Source organism: Apteryx mantelli, chromosome 18 (assembly GCF_036417845.1).
Source record: "Apteryx mantelli isolate bAptMan1 chromosome 18, bAptMan1.hap1, whole genome shotgun sequence".
Taxonomy (NCBI): domain Eukaryota; kingdom Metazoa; phylum Chordata; class Aves; order Apterygiformes; family Apterygidae; genus Apteryx; species Apteryx mantelli.
Window position 1 is genome coordinate 10,565,299 of NC_089995.1, and position 10,294 is coordinate 10,575,592.

At 41.3% G+C, this 10,294-nt stretch overlaps 1 protein-coding gene across 6 annotated transcripts in view; it reads right to left on the minus strand.

Moving 5' to 3' along the window:
- RIPOR3 (RIPOR family member 3) overlaps nt 1–9,560 on the minus strand; it is a 53,897-nt gene extending 44,337 nt beyond the window's left edge. For 2 of the 6 annotated variants that reach the window (XM_067307949.1, XM_067307947.1), the window contains exon 1: nt 9,477–9,538. The gene's annotated coding sequence lies outside the window, so the exon portion shown is untranslated. Of the gene's footprint in view, nt 1–600; nt 666–1,063; nt 1,133–9,174; nt 9,301–9,476 lie in introns of those variants that run through there. The other 4 variants (XM_067307946.1, XM_067307948.1, XM_013945063.2 and 1 more) reach the window with 4 other exon arrangements.
- Nucleotides 9,561–10,294: the final 734 nt, after the last annotated feature.

Genomic DNA, 10,294 nt, shown 5'->3' on the forward strand with positions numbered 1-10,294 from the left:
TGTTTAGTGTTTAATATTTTTCACCATCATAAGGAGTTTTTCTTAGACCTTGGACTGGTTTACTCTACATCTATGCTTAAGTACAATAACAAAACTCCCACAGAAGAGATAACTGAGTTGTTTTGCCAGTATATTTCTACCTCTCTCCCCAAAAGACGCTGGCAATCCTGGCAAAAGGAATCCTCTCTCTGAGTATTTTGCCAACATAGCTAAATCTTTAGGGGTCTCATTTTTAACACTCCTCTTAGCACTCGTAGCTATGCCAGAAACTTTGTAACAAAGATCTTCTGTACAGCTACACAAGAAAGTTTTGTTGCTCTAAAACAGCTAGAGTAGTTTTGAAAGGTATTAGTACTCTGTAGATAACGTAAAGAAATCCTTCCAGGTGAACACCTTCTGGCTATATCTATACTACCAGCACCTCATTGCTATCAGAACATTGGTATTATTTACTACAAAAGTACTCCTAGGATGAATGGAGCAACCTGGCAAGACTGTGCTTTCTATCAGCATAGCTAAAATCATCCCTCACAATTAAAATAATTAGTATTAATACATGCCCAGTTTTACTGTGCATTATAACTGCTTGTGTACTTGCACCTTTTGCTAATGCAGCCGTGTTGGTCAGAGATTTTCACAGTCCTTACCCAGCTTGGGTATGAGGGCAGGCATCTGTAACATACACAGAGACTTAACAGTTGTAGAGAAGGGCTTGTGTCGCTTAAGATACTATAAGCACTTTGCTAGTGCAGATGTACTGCTGTAATGTATCCATCCTTTTGCACCAGGAAAAGGAATAAATTATATTAGCATACAACACTGCTATACCAGTATAGCTGCAGAAGCTTTTATTGTCATATGGCTACATCATTAAAAAAAAAAAGCCTCAACTAAGACAAAGTCATAACAGTGCTACATTTAACTGCAGAACAGAGTTTAGTATGGCTAGAAGGCAAATGTAGAAAGAACAATTACAATCCTCAGCGTAAGTCCTTCATGCCTCATAAAACAAGAATTATTTCTGTGATGTAACTTGACTTAGTTTATGTTACCCAGTACTTACCTATGAGCCAATTATACTTGAGACCAATCTTGCAGAATAGGATTGTGCCACTTCACAGAACAGGGCTTTCTGTAAGAAAGGTCTCTTAGCTCCCTGTCAACACAGATTGCGTGAACTGCAATGCCAACACGCACTGTGGCTCAGCAGTACTAAGAGCTGTTACTCAAGACCTATGTAGCAGAAAACTCAAGGTGTCAGTCAGTTAGCTCTGCCCACCAATCCTTAATTCATCATCTCCGATTGGCTTAATAGAACAAGGACAAAGAGTCACCTTCAGCATGTGGTAGGTAGAAGAATGACAGCCAGGCTTGCACTAAGTTAATAGCTACCAGAGCTGCAAAGAGATCTAACACAAAGATGGGTGAACAAATGCATAGTCCATATTCAAGCAGCAGTTGCTTGGTTGGTAATTTAGGGAATCCTGGTGATTGATGAGATCACCAGCAAACAGGTTTAAATTTCAGGACAATACACAAGGAAAACAGTTAAATATCATAGTATTTTGATGACTCCAATGATATCAAAGGGCTTGCACTACGTGCAAAGCACTGACCTGCTTTTTCAGCATCAGCCCAGCAGGATTTGTGAAAGCTCTAGTCATCATGTATCTCGCCAGATGAGCCTGACATGAAAGCAGCAAAGTGCCCATACCGCAGAAAGGTGCTATAACACAACAGCGATATGCCTTCCTGTTAACGAAGAATCAAGCCTGGCTGGAGAGGCAGTAGAGAGAACAGTATGTCCCTGCGATGTTCTGCATCCCTTGGCAATTTTCCCACACTTGCAGTATGACCCTCTAACCATCAGTACACAAACCACTGATCTTATGAACTCACATTTGTGATCCTCTACAGAATCATCACTGAGAACATACAGCCCAGAGAAAACACTGGCAGCAAATCACGCTTGGATGATCTTCAAAATTCAGAAATGACCGTTCAGATACAAAATATACACGCTGACAGGTGATCCAAGCAACAGACTAATCCAGAATTAAAGTTTCGGAACTGGTCCCTGACACAGTTAGACCAGCAATGACACAGTGCATTCAATGCTGTAACAGCAAAACGTCATTTGGCTCCATACAACTTGTTTTGCTCAAGATGTCATCGAAAGAGAGCTATTTTACAGTACTGCTACATGTTTACTGTACTGGCAAAAATAACCTGACAATTATAGGTCTTAATGTAATTGCTCATTGCTTTAAATGAAACTAAAAACAGAGTCAAATTCATACACACAGGGGGAAAAGGTTCATGATGTACTCTTATTACTACAGCTCTGGAGATAACAAGCTAGGCTGGGCAGATGCAGAGATTGTGTCTGGACTGGAGATTTACCAGAAGATCCAGTATGTTCTTATCCCAAGCCTTCTCCTTCAGAGCTCATGAGTCTTAGACTTGTGTTTATGTTCTTGGAAAAAACAAACTCAAACAGTTTTGAGATACTTTTCACTGCTACTTACTTGTTTTGCACTTCTAATGTTTGTTTGCAGGCAGCTGGGAGGCCTGCGCTGATTTTCTAAGATTATTTAAATTCTTCTTTATTTTTTAACAAATTATGCTGGTTGCACAACCCACTGGCATGTGAGCACTTCGGAGAAAGGGTGGGGCACAGCTTAGTCCCCATGGAAGTAAGAAGAAGATTCAATGGCTGCAGCAGAGTTACAAAAACTATAGAGCTATTGTTTCAGTGGGAGTTTCAGTAATTAAAGTTACATTTGCCATTCAGCTTTCTACACAAAAGACTGTCCTGAAAGGTGTTGGTACCTTCAAGATCACTATGCGGGTTCCACTTCAGACATTGAATAACAAAAGCCTAGTGACAGATTTTCAAAAAGTTTGGGCATGTACTAATGTCCTGAACACATGAACAACGCACACAGCAATGCCCAAGTAGGAGATGCCTATACAACAAAGATACAGTTATGTTAAAGCTGTGTTGTTACTGATGTAATTAAACCGAAGCAATTCTGAACATGATCAATCATCCGTCACTTTTACTGCACATTTGGTTTATCTTCCATTGTAAAAAAACAGGTACTAAATAGATAGGAATAGATAGGAAACTGCAGAAAAGCCTGTGAACTTTCAGTATAGATCAAGTATTAGCCACATTTTCACACACAATTAATCAGTTTGTATTGTGCTATTATAATAATTGCTCAAACAGCTTCGTGTGCGTTTGCAATACCTGTGTGTGTCAAATCTTTTTGGAAATTCTGGCCCACTATTTTGACTTTACAGATCTTGCCAAACAAAAATTCTTCCTCATAATCTAGAGTAATCTTATAAACTCTTTTTGTAAAATTTCAGTTACAGAATGCAAACATTGCAGAAATTCAGTGCATAGATAAACTGAATGTTATTTGTATTGTGCTTTTCCTGCACTGATAGAAATGTAAACTTATTCACGCTAAGACTAAACAGTAAACATTAAGACTTTCAAGCACACTGAGCTCTTCGGATTGTTTCCCTCTTTGGTTATCTGCTGAGCCCCAGTGCTGGAGAACGATTTTTTCCTCTTTGAGCCTGCGGCAATTTAAATAATAAAACAGAAGTTATGTAAGTGCAGAGAATTATGGAAAAAATGTAATTGGAAAGTACATATTTTTAAAATGCACTTAAATAACTCAAATGCAGCTGAACTGACATTATTCAGACTTTCCAGTTTTATTCAGTACTGGATTGAAACCAAGCACAAGAAATTTCAGACCGAAAGGACAGTTTTTTAGAAAACTATAAGCATCTAAACTAGAAATTTACAATAAAAAGATTTAATTACAATGTCTGTCTGGGAAAGCTCTACCACCTACAGCAGGACTAACCTATCAAACCAAACAAACAATTTGTTCTATCAAACGAAAAAGAAGAAGTGAACTAATTAAGAGGACGTTTGAACCAGCTTACAAGCATAAGGATTGATTCAGCCCCAAACAGCACCTGAACCAGAAATCTGGATTCAAACATCTGTGGTCTTCTAGGGGAATACGGACGCAGGTTCAGATCCAAATTTTACACTGAAAGTTTATTTCTAACCTGTACAGACACAGGCTTTAGGCCCAGCTCTGCATTCCTTCCACACCCCAAATTGGAGTTCTGCCTGAATCAGGAATGTAGGGGAGAAATGAATTTCTTATCTTTATGGCAGATCTTGTGCGGTGATCTACATGCCTCCGAACCTGCCAAAACTCAAATGTGTGACACAGTATGCAGTCTAATTCCAAAACTGATAGATTCCAAACCATTACTCTTGCAGGACACTTAAATAGATAATAATATAGAATAATAATGGAGAACTATTTCCATAAGCATAAATAACCGTTCATAACTCCAGTATGCATGGATATTTTCTGATACTTCTGCTACAAGCAAATTTCAATAATGGAAAAGAAAATTGAAAATAATGGAAATAAGACTAAAAAATCTAAAATTTCATAGAAGGCTAAAAAAATAAATTAATAATTAAAGAAGGCTTCTCAGCATAACATTATATGTCCATTATCTTCCAAAATCACATGGTAGCATTATGCACAAAAATGCATCTGATAAAGTTTTTCCATTGCGCCAAAAAGTCACAGACTTCATCCTGACTTTTTGCTCAGTGAAATGCAGTGACGTTTCCTTTAGCCACCCAGCCAGCAGTGCGTCAAACTTGCAGGGGGAAAGACCTTCCAAATGCATGAATGACAAAGAACTGTGGAAACAAATGAATCTTTTTATGTGCAGATCTTGGCCTTTTTAAAAGCTTCCCAAATTTTTCAGTCAGGTTTATACAGCCCAGTAGTGTTAGTTACAGATGTGCTATTTTATGATATGTCTATAATAAAACTGAAATTCTGATGCAGAAAAAATTATACCAACAGAAGAGCATTTCTGTCTTTTTTTCTTTTTTTTCCAAAAATCAGCATAAGTTACAAGAGAAAAAGCTCTTTTTGCAAATACAGGAAGTGACTACATCTGCAGCGTTTCTGATACACAAGTGCCAACACATTCTGCTGTAGTTCCAGCCTTTCTGGCTGTTTTGCTTGTTATTCTACCCCAACCAGTATGCAAAACTGTATGAAAAGGATGCTCTTCTGTGGTCATAAAAGCCAATAGGGGATATTAAGATAATTTATATTGCATTTTGTTCAGACAAATATATTCACAATATTTAAAAAAAGGATACATTGAATAGAGTACCCTGTGGCAACTACTCAGAGAAAAAGAAATGCTAGCTACAATCAAGGGCTTTGGCTGCTTTAAGCCTTTCTATGCAAGATTAAATCAAAATATTTCCTATATACATTCCCTCTTTTCATCAGCATGTCAACTGCAGCAAGTAAGAATGTGCTATTAATCGTCAGCATCAAAATCTGGGATAATTTTATATAGTTAAATATTTTTTCTTACTTTCACAGAGACAACTGTTACTTGAAATGGTTTCCAAAGCATGTTGCAAGTAGAGCTAAGTAATCAGCTAGCACACGGCACACTTTTCAAGGAAAAAGTTTCTAAAAATGAGCCAGGTTTTAATAAAAATGTCTCTGAGGTATGTAACTCATGCCCATAATAGAATATTTTTCAATTTTCAATCTTGTATAGAGAATTTTTAAAATGCTAACAGATGTATAAAACAAAAAAGTAAAATTCTCCCTTATTCTCTCCTGTGCACACATGTAACACACACAGAAACCAATGACAGGCTCTAAGACATGAATACTGTTTTTACATTTTCCACTAGAAAGACAATTCACTTGCAAATCTTTTTCCCTTTAAATTGTTTCTGTGGCAACACATCTGGTGCTATAATTCTGGGCCAGAACATTAACTATCCTGAAAGAAGTTATGTTGTTGTTCTGGCCTGCAAGAATGTGAAGCAGACAGCGATCTGCAAACACATGCAGTCATATAACCCTTCTTGCCTTCACAGGCACACAGAATATTAGCTATTGATCCTTATGCACAGTTTAATGTGGCAAGTTTAAAAATGTTTGTAGAATTGTTAGAGAAAACAGTTGTGGTGAGCGCACTTTTTATGACCCAGTTTTTTGTTGTTGGGTTTTTTTTACAAAATGATAAGTGCTTTGCTCCTACCAGATGAACAAAAGTAAGGAAAGAAGTAAGCTAAGAGGAATGAGGTTCCTTTCCTAATCATAAATGTAACTATCCCCATGTAATGAAGAAGGGTTGATACCGAGTTATCATCTTTCCAGTGCTACCTAAACATTACTGTATTATCACCATTTTACAGATGAGATATGTCAGGTGCACATGAGGCCAAAATGTATGAGAAATCTGCTAAATTTGCATGCCTCTACTATTATTTGCCCAGACTGAAACATGCAGTCCTTGGTTCTCTGAGGTGTTGAAGGCCAAATGATCTTACTAGCCTTACCTGAGGTTATAGGTACTATTGATACTTAATGTCATGCCTTGGGCAGCTCAGCTCAAGCACAGCAACATTCTGAGGATTTGTAGTCTGAAAAACTTAGTTGTGGAGAACGGAGGAAAAAAAAAACAGGAAAAAATCCTATAGCCCCAGTTCAGCTTGCTAAGCTAACAAATGACAATTTCTTAAATCACTAATAAACCTGAAAAGTCAGTCTGAAATCTTAAGGTCATACTATATGTCTATGATTCAATGTAAGTTATTAGAGGTGTGTTAGAGTGCAGTTGAGACTGACACATTAAGATATAAACTCTACAGTGGATCCTAATTCATGATGCAAGGGCCAGAGCAGTTTGCAAGGGCTACTGAATCCTCTTAATCCAGCCTGGAATAGCAGGAGTTAAAAAACAAGGAAAATGGATTTTTGCTACTCAGTCAAGCAAATCAAGGATGAATTCATGGAAAGAACATATCTGATGAATTTAAAAGTACCATTGACACAGTTATTTTTCCAATAATAATTGCATTTTAAGTTCCCCATGAAACAGATTTTATTATTTAATTTGAAACAGCTAAATTCAATTCTGGATCAGTTACATAGAAATTGGTTTGCTAACTTACACTTACAGTATTTTCTGTATTAGTGACAAAGAAAACAAGAGCATCTTGGTGTTCTGACCTCCTAAATTACTAATGATTAAATGCATTGATGGGCTGAAAACCAATTTTTTTTCCTAAAATGTTGAATTGAATAGAAATTATGTTTTCAGGCACTCTGTCTTTGAAGACATATTGGTTTAATGCAATCTGTGCTTAGAGAGAATAAACTGGCAACAGAAATGGAAAAGTCAGAAAAAGTGGATAAAAAATGATATTTCAGAAATGGACCTTTATGTCCCTCTTGCACTACTTGAGGCGCCACCTTAAGATCAGAATTAAACCCAAGACGCTGAGCACCTGTAGTCATTAAAGGCTGGCTGATGTTCTTTGCAAGACTTGCTGTCTATGTCATTTTGGGTTGTCACCAGCCAGTCATCATCCAAAATACAGTTCTGGCCAATAACATTCTGGATATTTCAACTCTATATGTTCCCTTTCTCTCAGCCTTTTGGCCAAGATCAAGTGTGTATATTAAACTAATATTAAACCTACTATTTTACGTAAAATATCTTTTTCCTTCCAATTCGCCCTTTCTATTTATTCTATCCAAATGGCATAATTAACAACTTTTCTGCAGCCTTTCCCACTCCTTTGCTTTATTATGTATATCTTTCTATACCCAGAACTTCTGTTTTGTCCTGGTGCACTGTAATTCCACATTATCACTCTTCAAGCCCTTGAGAAAGAAACACATTTTAATCAAAAATTTCCACTCCCAGTAGACCGAATCTGGTTTCCCTTTTTAGCCATAATGGCCCTACCCCATTTCTCAAGTTTTTTATAAGGAGGTGAGATTCTGTATTTGCAAAGGAATTAGCTTTGGGAGGGAACAGAGCGATACTGGTGGATCTGCTGCGACGTGGTTCTATCTCCCCGTGTCGGTTGTTCCTAAGGAACTCGGGGCTACAGTGAATATTGCAGAGCAACTCTGCTGCTGCGCTTTGTCTTGATAGATGGAAATCACTTTATCTTATACTGCCCCTTAGGGAATAACATTACATAATTCACTGTTTGGCATATAGTTCCCCGTTCTTGGCTCTGTGCCGTTAACAGAAATACCATTGCTTCACTTCAGTTATTAACTGACTCCAGAGGGGAGCACAGGAGAGAGATGCAGGACCTGCCATCCCAGGGAAGCCCTTTAATTCCTCTGAACAGTGTCCAGACTCAAACTGGAAGAAAATTTTATCAAGCTAGATGTTCATTACCGTATCACGTGTTGTATCTCTGTCAAGTTTCTCGCTAGACCTGGGGCATATAAAGTGGGCTTGGTCTGCCGGCTCCATCCCATTTTGGCAAGTTTTATGCAGTTTTTCCTCTACTACGTGTCATGCTTATGTCATTCACTCTGCAGAATTCAGAGTAGCAGTACAGAAATGATAAATTGCACTAAATATGAGCACAACAGAGAGGAAGTTCTTCAGATTCCTGTTCCACTAGGCACCACATCTTTCTGAGACATCTCTCTCCAGTCAACATGAAATAGTCCCTCAGATATACTACCCTCACAAATGATCCTTCTCTGCACTTTTTTATAAAAGTCTTTTGAAAAAGAGTATTTAATGTCTCTCATTAATAATTGTAGTTCCATTTTACCGCTGTGAAAACGCAGCTAGAGATGGATTAAGTCTTATTTCTAAGCAAAGAAATGACAGAATCAGGAGTCTTGAGTATCGGTGCTATGCTCTGACTCTGGTTCAATACGCTCATGCTTAAGAAACGTGTCACCTTATTTTCCACGTTCCTTCAAGTTTCTTTGGTGGATGAACAACTCAATTTCCATATAGCCCAACTTATTTAAAATGCTTTTTAAAAAGAGAAACTAAACTTTGTCTGGAGCAAAGTGTAGCAGAGCTGTGACCCAAAACCTCCATCCCTATTTATGAACAAATAAAATTTAATCTCAGCAGTCAGAAAGAGTTAACTAAAATACCACCAGCCCACACAATGACACCTCCAAAGCGCAACCCCACAGGAGGGCAAAAGCATTCTCCTAATCCTCTTCCTTTTCCACCTGTTCCAGCCAGGCATTCACCTCCTAGGGGTTCCCGGGTGTTTCCTGACGGGAATGCGCTTACCCCTGGATAAAAGGCGACTGCACCTCTTTGCGCCTGTGCACCCTCTGCGGGAACATCAGCATCCTCTGCAGCTCGCGTATTTAGGGATGCAGGCAGACTCCCAGGGAGCCTGCCCCCCCGCAGGCGACACACGCCCCCTCGGCGCCTCCGCGCAGCTCTGCCCTGCCGGAGCGCCGCCGCCGCCGCCCGCCGCCCCGCGCGCCCGACCCCCCCCCCCCCGGCGCGCCCGACCCCCCCTGCCGCCGCCGCCCGCCGCCCGCCGCCCGCCGCCCCGGCCCCGGCCCCGGCCCCGCGGGTCGCACCTGGCAGGCTCCTGCGCGATCGGCTCGCTGCGGGGGCGCCCTGCCGGCGGCGGGGAGGCGCCGCGCCGCTCCCCCGCCGCGGAGAGGCTCGGCCCGCCGGCAGCCCGCGATAGCCGCCGCTTATCGCCGCCGCCCGCCGCCCAGCCGGGCTCCGCTTCCAGGAAGCCGCCGCTCCGCACTGCTTGCTCGCTGCTGGATGCAGAGCGCCCTGTCCCGCTCGCTGCCTCCCTCCCTCCGACCCCCCTCATCCTGGCAGGGGGGCTGGGAAAGTGCAGCGAGGCTCCAGCACATGCCGAGCTTGCGGTCACGGCCCGGACCCTCTGCTATTAATCAGGGAGCATCCCAAGCGCCCCCTGCTCGCTCCAGCTGCTGCCTCCCGGCCCCGCCGCGCCGCAGGGCAACGACAAACGGGCTGCGCACCAGGGGACACCCACCCCTGCTCTCCCGTCTCTTCCTCCCTTCCTTCTCCCTTCCCCCGCCAGCTCTTACCCCTTCACTTCTTCTCAGCCATTTCCTCCCGTGCCCGGGTTCCCTCCCTTCCTCTCCCCTGCTCTTCTTTTCTCTGACGGCTCCCCCTTACCCCACACTCTTCACTATCCCTTTTAAGACTCTCTGCTCTTACAGCCCCCAGTCTTTCCCTAATCCTCATCTTTCTGCTATTGCCTTCTCCCTTTCTCCATCCTACCCTCTCCTAGACTTTGACCTCTGCTTTTGAAGAGGAGTGATGTGCTCTGTCCTTGGTTCTTCGTCAACTAAAACCTGCTCTGAGCCCTTTCTGCTGCACCCACCGACCTCCTTGTTGCTTCTTCAGGCAGACA